Here is an 8,327-nt window from a genome sequence, read left to right as displayed (position 1 = left end):
CAATAACATTTCTTGAGTTTGGAACATTTTTTAAATGCATTGTTTCAAAATCTCAAACACGTTTTCAAAATAGAAACATTTTTAGAAAAAAATAGGAACATCTTTTGAAATTTGAACTAAATTTTGGAACTAGAACAAAATTTGAAGTTCTAAACATTTCTTAAAAATGGATTTTTTTGAATTCTGAACATTTTTCGAAAATTTAAACAAAAATTAAAATTCTAAAAGTTCTTGAAAAGTTTGATTTTACAAAAAAGAAAAAAAATAATAAACTATGAAGGGAAAGAAGGAAAAAACATGAAAGAAAAAGAGAAATTAACAGAAAAGGACAAATAGAGACAGAACAAACAGAAATAAGGAAACCGGCCGGCCTAGTCTTGGTCGCTTTGTTTGAAGCTCTGACGATCTGTTGCCCGGTGCAGCAAATAGGGTTTTTCTAGCTGCATGGGCAGGAAAATAAATGGGCTGGCTTCGCTGTATGGACTTCTGAACAAACCATTTTGTTTTTCTTTTGTAGCACCTAGGATAGAAAAAAAAAACTATTTTGGGCAGCGATCGGTTGAAAAAGTCGAAGAAATTCACCTTTCTTTATTACTCCCTCCGTCCCATAATGTAAGACGCTTTTTGACACTACATTAGTGTGAAAAAATGTCTTACATTATGTGACAGAGGAAGTAGTAGGTAGGTATAGGTATAAATATAGGGAACGAAACTTAAAACACTTTTGCCGGAAATCCTCAATGTAAAACTAGACATTGCAAACCATTTATTGAATTCACAGAACGGAAATTAAGAAATCTACGCGCGCAAACTACGTGGGCTAGTTCACTTGACATTTCAACACAGTACATTCGATGCAGGGTTTGCCTAGCTGGCTAGGCTTGATTATTCAGTTCGTGGATTACACTAGAGGTGGCACACGGACGATCAATCTGGTGTTGTGGATGCATTACATTACAGGCTCCTCCTGACCTCCATGCCATCAATGATGAGGCCGCTCATCTCTTTGTTGGCGTCCTCATGGAGGAGCTGTACAGTCACCGCTCTACCGTTTGAGAACTCCCCCAGTCTGAGCTCCAGCCAGCCATCGCCCCTGGTGACGGGGTAGGTGACACCACGGGCACTACTGGCCCCACGCTCTTTAGGGTGGAGGCTAACCTGGCTGGTAGCGATGGCAGTGTCGAAATGGAGTGTGCTTGCTATCTGCACGGTGTCTTTCAGGCCCGACGTGCTGCCAGCCAGCCTGTACACAAGGTAAGCCGTGTAGCTTGTGGTGGCGACAGGCAGGTCCTTGGGTGTGATCAGCCGAGAGACCTTCAGATAGCACACCCTCAGGAGTTTCGCGCATTCGCCAGAGCTTGTACCATGGAGAGGAGAATACATAATGGTGCATCAGGTTTAATACATGTCGTGTGAGAAAGCCACGAAAAGTTCATTTCAAAGATGGACGGGTGAACCTGGCATCAGGGTCTGGAATCCATCTCCAGTACTCGGGATTGTCAACCCATGCAATAGTTAATGATCTTGCTGGTAGCTTGACGACTGTGCTCTCCGGCCGCGTAGGACGACTCTGCGGTTTCTAAGAAAAATTCAATCATTTTCGCAAAAAAATAAATAAATAAATTCAATCATAAGTGCCAAGTATGCTACATATATGCATTGATCTCCCATGATGTTATGGTATCCTATATATTGTGATAGTGTATATCAATGTTAACACGCATGCAACTAATTAAGTTAACTCATCACAATATCATGGTTAATTTCACCATCTAGTACAATATATGGCACGGAAATAGAATAGTACTTATGGGGTTTAACATGCATGCACATAATCATTAACTGTGCATGCCCATGTATGCAAACACCTATAAGCTGATTCTACGAGCTCGTAGAAAGAAGTTGTCGTGAAGGCGGCAATGGCGGTGGTGCCCTATCGGTGCTTCATAGATAGCGGGTAACCGATGGATGAAAGGCCTCCAACGCATGGACAACGAGCTGCTACTGGATCAGTTTATTTGCCTCTGGGAGTTGCTATGTCCCGGACGATGAATTGGCAGTGCTCCTGCCGTTGCCCTTCAGTTTATTATGCAAGTATCACATCTGATCTGAATCCTGATTTAGTTTTCTCACAAAAAAAGATTCCTAATTAAGCAGGTTAATTAGGGGCCCGGTTTATGGATAATGTTGTAAGGGTGGAATTTGAACAAACAAACCTTTGGCAAGAGAGTATAAATCTGTTTTGGATTAATCTTACGTACCTGGGTTATGGAAGACCATGGAAACGTGCTCTCCAGATTGTCCAGGTCACGAATTACTTCACGCATTGTAGGTCTCTTATGTTTGTCACGGTCCATGCAATTTTGAGCTATTTTGGTGCACCCCGTCGCTCGTGGGCAGCCCGCGTCTATATATTCAGTCCACTGTTAATTAAGTTTACAACTTAATATCAGGACCAACTGACCATAATTATTAGAACATAGAATGGAAACACCCGACATATGTATATTGCAGGCACATTTGTTATGGCGTGATTTGTTGACAAGTAGAGATAGTTTTACGAATATAAATTAGTATTCTAAAATGACGCTAAATTGTAGGAAAATGGGCAAACCTGAAAGCTAGGGAAGGCCGACTAATTAAATATCCTATTCTGCTTCAATGCTAACGGTAACATTATTTATTCGTCAATGAAATTCAGTTCATAATTCTAATTTATATAATATTTTACGCAGATACTCATGAAAGGAAGTAGTGCTCAATATTGTACAATGCAGATTGTGCAAAGTAGTTAAAAAATATATATTTCTATGTAATGATAGTATCTATGAATACGTTTTGCCATAATGTAACAAACTAAACTAGAATATTAAGTCAAATTATCCTCACATTCAATAGACTTATCTTGCTGATGCCAGATAGTAGCTCTACCATAGTAACACCCAAAGCATATATGTCTGACTTTAGTGACACTTCTCCTTTATCAATGGTTTCTGGTGCAATATATCCGCTGCATGCATTGAGGAGATAGTTTATTTGACACATAAAACCAATTTAGAGATAGTTGATTTGAAGTATATATCACCACATAAAACCAATTTAACAAGTAGAGATGCCAACATGCTAGCTTAGCTTACAATGTTCCAGCTTGTTGAGTAACCAATGTGGATGTTCCTTCCTCTAAGAATCTCGACAAACCAAAATCAGTAATTTTTGGTTCCATCTGAGCATCCAACATAACATTTTCAGGTTTTAAGTCACGATGGATAATTTGCTTGTCATGAAGATAGTGCAACCCCTGACAAATTCCTCTAATCATTTTGTAGCGTGCAGGCCAGTTGTCTCGATGAGGTTTCTCTGCAATAGCAAAGGATCATATTTTTCACTCGTGTACATGTTAATTTTCAACGACAAATTAATTAATCCATGGAAATAGATAATTGGTTGTCTCACTATTGTACCCAAACGACAAGTAGGCACCGGTAGAATATGTACCAACTATTTATTCTATGCTATAACTGAAAAGCTGGCTAGTAATTATTTTTATAGTGAATGCAAATAGATAAATGAAGGTGTAAGCTGATGCATCTGTAAAATGGAGGAACGACCACTCGGAAAGCTTAGGACCATATTCTGATATTAATGATTTCTACACGACATGTCTAGCTTGCTGTAACAGTAACAGGCACTAAAACAGAGAACAAATATAAAAACTTGTTCACATGGTGTACTTCGTCTAAACCACAACCATCCATAAAAAGTGAATAAAATCCACAAGATAAAGTAGGTGGGCCACATGTGTTGCACTTATCGTACCTTTCAGTTGATTTCGAATGTTTCCATTGGACAGATACTCGAAACAGAGGAGCATTTCTTTCTGGTTTGCTAAAACAAGTCGACCATTATAGGGCAACATTTCCCCTTTCTGTAAAGCACAGTAACCAAGAAACCGTGCTATATTTCTGTGCTTGACCGTCATGAGACATTCAACTTCATTCTGAAATGGCTTGTCATCATCGGAGATAAGTTTGGAAAGCCTCTTCACTGCAACAATACTATGACTGGGAAGCACTCCCTGTTAGTATGGACAATTGGAGATAAGTTTTTGGTAAACCAGAGCTTACAACTGAATAAGCTGTAACACTGGTACAGACAAATATTAATTATACCATGTAAACATCTCCAAACCCACCACTACCAATCTTTCTCTCCTCGGAGAAATTATTTGTGATTTCTTTCAAAAGTAAAAAATTTATCATCCTTGGCTCCGCATCTTGATGCAACATGTGCTCCAAGTCATTGTAATTCATAGCTTCCCTTGCCATTTTAACTGCACTGTCAGAAAATAGTAGAGAATTAGGTACCAACTATTTTTGAACTTTTAAGTTTAACTAATGACATGGGGATGGCTAGTAACAAACATTAGTATTTCCTAGTGTGGAGGATAATTTCATCGATGACTTGTAGCTGGACATAACCTCAGATTAATAGGTCTCTAGACACGATTTTACGAAGGATTGAGCCCACTCAGATTGTGTAATAGCCTTACTTCTACCTTGGTTGGATAAACCTCGCGGGGTTGTACAAGTAGAATTATAATATGCTGAATCAGCTGAAGAAACTCAACGTCTATGGTGGACGATCTTCATGGTGTGCACTAGATTGCTAGCACTCATATCTTCTCAGGTTGCTTGTGTAAGTTGTGGCCGGTGTGGCCCAAAGCATCATAAACCTTAATACGATCAAGAGACAGGCCGGCCGTGGAATTATAGCTAGCAACATATGATCTGGGAGGAGCACATTAGTGCACTATCTTGAGAAGATTTGTAGAAAACAAAAAAGAAACGGTAGTTTACCTGTAGAAACCTATCCTGCTTGCAGTGCCGCGTACCGATGGGGAGCTTCAGATGTTGGCTAGTCTTGTGATTGGGGCGTTATACCTTCCCAAGGGTTGAGATCTATATATAGCCTGTAGACCTGTACCCAAACGAAAATGTTGAACTATTCTATACGCGGTATGCTGGAACAAAGCTGGACAATACATTATGAAACACTCCTAGTTTGATCGAGCTACTGATTCGGACATGTCAATTTGCAATGTCAACAGTCGAAAAACGACTCAGCGTGCCCCGACGTTACCAAGTTAGAGCAAGTTGAGTCACTAACTCTATTAAAAGCTTCACGTTAAATAACGTCCCAAGTTGACGCACTAGTTGCAGCGTAACCCGCTCGGTGACGTTGCTATCGTTCGCCACTTGGAAGGAAAATTGTTAACATGGTTTAGTGCATTATTCCCACAAAAATGGTTTAGGGCATTATACCTCCCGGTGTTAAGATATCTCACACGGTGTCAGGAACATGACACTGGGCAACGCTAGTCACTTTAGTCCCACCTCGAATATGGGAGGAGGCTAGGACCTTCTTACAAGGGAGAGTGCCACACTCCCTTCAGGCCAGTCATTTGGGATGTGGTTGGGTTTTTTCTTATACTGGAGTGTCCGATGGGAACCGAAAACATACGAACATATGCCGATGGACCGGGAGTTGGGCCTGGGTTGCTAACAAGTGGTATCAGAGTTGGTCCCCACGCCACCCTAAGGGGGACTTCCCTAGGGGGTGGGGTGTTGGGAACCTGACCTTGAGCAACGCCAGCGACTTTAGTCCCACCTCGGATATGGGAGGAGGCTAGGACCTCCTTATAATGGAGAGTGCCACGCTCCCTTTAGGCTGGTCTTTTGGAATGTGGTGGGCTCTCTGCTTATAGTGAAGTGTCTGATGCACATTGAAAATGTCCGAACGCATGCCGATGGACCAGGAGCTAGGCCTGGGTTGCTAACAGGAGCCTTGTGGTTTGGTTGGTCACTCGGCCAGAGGGGATATGAGCCTTGGCGACAGTGTGTGGCGTTTGGTCAATGGGGAGGAGCAATCTCAAGGTGTATACAGCCCGGCCCTCTTGTTGCTCAACCAATTGATAGCTTATTTCGGTACATAATTTGGAGAAGAATATTTTACAAGATCAAGTTTGAGCTTATGCATTCACAAGATTGACTACGTCGGCTCAAAGTGGGAGATGTAGGGTGGATACCCTAGGGCCGATCTTTCATGATTGGAGCGGATCCTACGAAGAACACGAGGGGAAACGTGATGGGAAACGAGAGGGAACACTCGAATCAACGGAAAACAATCACACATGTGCTAGATCCTTGAACTATACGAGTGATACACGATGCAAATGTAACAAAGGACGATACAAGAGGTAACTAGTTCATCTCCGTGAGGAGGTCTTGAGGGGTCTTCCTGTTAGGGGTCTTGAGTCCGCTTGGAGGATCTTCTCCGTAGAGGTCGTGAACTCCAATGGAGAAGGTATCAAGTGGATGAGCAAAGCTCTATCTCTAAAATGAGCTATCACATTGCTAACCCTAATAAGAGGGAGGAGGAGGAGTATATATAGCCTAGGGTCACGAAAGGGTACATGGGCTTCGTCCCAACACGTTGTCAACACACAGGCGTCGGAAGTCCGACAATTACCCGACGTCCGGTGTCTCACAGGGGTTCGGACGTCCGGTAAGGTCAGACTTCTGATGTTTGACTTTGATCTGGTGGCGTCGGATGTCCGGTGGTCGTCGAACGTCCGGAGCGTCGGTCGTCCGGAGGCTTCCATACTTCGGACGTTTTCATTCTGTAATCGTGGTATCGGCCGTCCGGTGGGGCTCGATCGTCCAGGCGCTGGAGGTGTCGGACGTACGGTCGCTGTCGGTCGTCCGACCGCTGGAGCTTGCATAGGCTGGGACTTGGCTGGTGCCTCCAGGCGTCGGACGTCCGACATGTCTCGGTCATCCGGTGGCTGGAATTTTTCTGGCAGCTCTTCTTCTTGTTCCTTGTACTTGGCGTCCTCGCTGTCTTGTCCGTTGGGTATAGCTATTCCGTGGCTTCCCTCCAAGCACCTGATCACACATAGGGTCTCCGCTTGAGGTAGTAGCCATGTCTCATATGTAAGGTGGTAGTTCGGAGAGGAGCGAATTCACCTTAGTTTTGATAGCCTTTGCTCGAGCTCTTGTCATTGGTCCAAGTGGTGTCATGGGAGACGTAGGTCGGTCCATGGGGATGACCGTGGGATGCTCCGCATCAGTGGGGGACCAACATTCTACGTCCTGAACCTTTTCGCCAGACTGTCTGATTAGTGAGGCGAGTGCCACATTAAAGTTGTGCCTTGGGTAATTAAACATGAAACCACCTTTTCTTACATATATTTAGGACACATGCAGGTAGGAGTGGTGTTATGACCCTCCCTCATGCAGTCTTGGACGGCGCGCTCATCCATTGGGTCCATGCGGTCTAGGGCGTTGACCTGCGGCGAGAGGGGGTACACTATGGAGAATTCCTCTTGGTTTGTTTTAGGATAAATAATAGTGTCAGACCATGTTTGAGCACATGTGTTCATGGCATTCCCTCCTGCGGCTCGAAGCGGGGGACCGACACTCTACGTCCCGAACCTTTTCGCCAGACTGTCTGGTTTGTGAGACAGGTGCTACAACAAAGTTGTGCCTTGGGTATTTAAACATGGAACCACCCTTTCATACATATATTTTGGCCACATGCAGTTAGGGGTGGTGTTCTGACCATCCCTCGCGCAGTTTTCGATGATGCGCCTATCCGTCGGGCCCGTGCGGTTGAGGGCATTGACCTGCAGCGAGATGAGTAGACGATGGTGAATTCCTCTTGTTTGGTTTTATGGTCGTACATAGTGACATGCCAAACCAAGTTCACATGCGTTCATAAAATTCCCTCCCGTAGGCTCGATGTGGGGGGGGCCAACACTCTACGTCCTAATTCCCATCGTTGTTCTATCCGGCTTCTAAGGCAGGTGCCACATCAAAATTTTGCATTGCGTATTTAAACATCACACTACCCTTCAATAAATATATATTTGGGCCACATGAAGGTGGGGGTGGTGTTCTGACCCCCCCCCCCCCTTCACACGATTTTGGACAACACGCCCATCTAGCCCGCGCGGTCTAGGGCTTTGATTTGTTTCAGGATAGGTCATCGTTACCAGATCATGTTTGAGCGCATGCATTCATAGAATCCCCTCCCGTCGACTCGAAGTAGGGGACCAACACTCTAACTCGTGAACCTTCCATCTTTAGAATTGCATGCGTTCATGGGATTCGCTCCTGTCGGTTTGGAACAACTTGTCATTTTGCGTTTTATCCTAATATGGATACACTAGGGGGGGTGTGAAGAGCATAACGGAAAACACCACAACTTTAAAGTGCCAAAATGGTGATAATGAATTAGATAGACAGCAAAATTGACGCATCAGAAGG

General features: G+C 43.7%; 1 pseudogene; it reads right to left on the bottom strand.

Annotated features, from left to right (window-relative positions):
- Positions 1-788: 788 nt before the first annotated feature.
- LOC119321667 lies at positions 789-4,325 on the bottom strand (annotated as a pseudogene).
- Between the last annotated feature and the right edge of the window lie 4,002 nt (positions 4,326-8,327).

Source organism: Triticum dicoccoides, chromosome 6B, assembly GCF_002162155.2.
Source record: "Triticum dicoccoides isolate Atlit2015 ecotype Zavitan chromosome 6B, WEW_v2.0, whole genome shotgun sequence".
Taxonomy (NCBI): Eukaryota; Viridiplantae; Streptophyta; class Magnoliopsida; order Poales; family Poaceae; genus Triticum; species Triticum dicoccoides.
The sequence above is the reverse complement of the archived record's forward strand: the minus strand, read 5'-3'. Positions and strand labels throughout refer to the sequence as shown.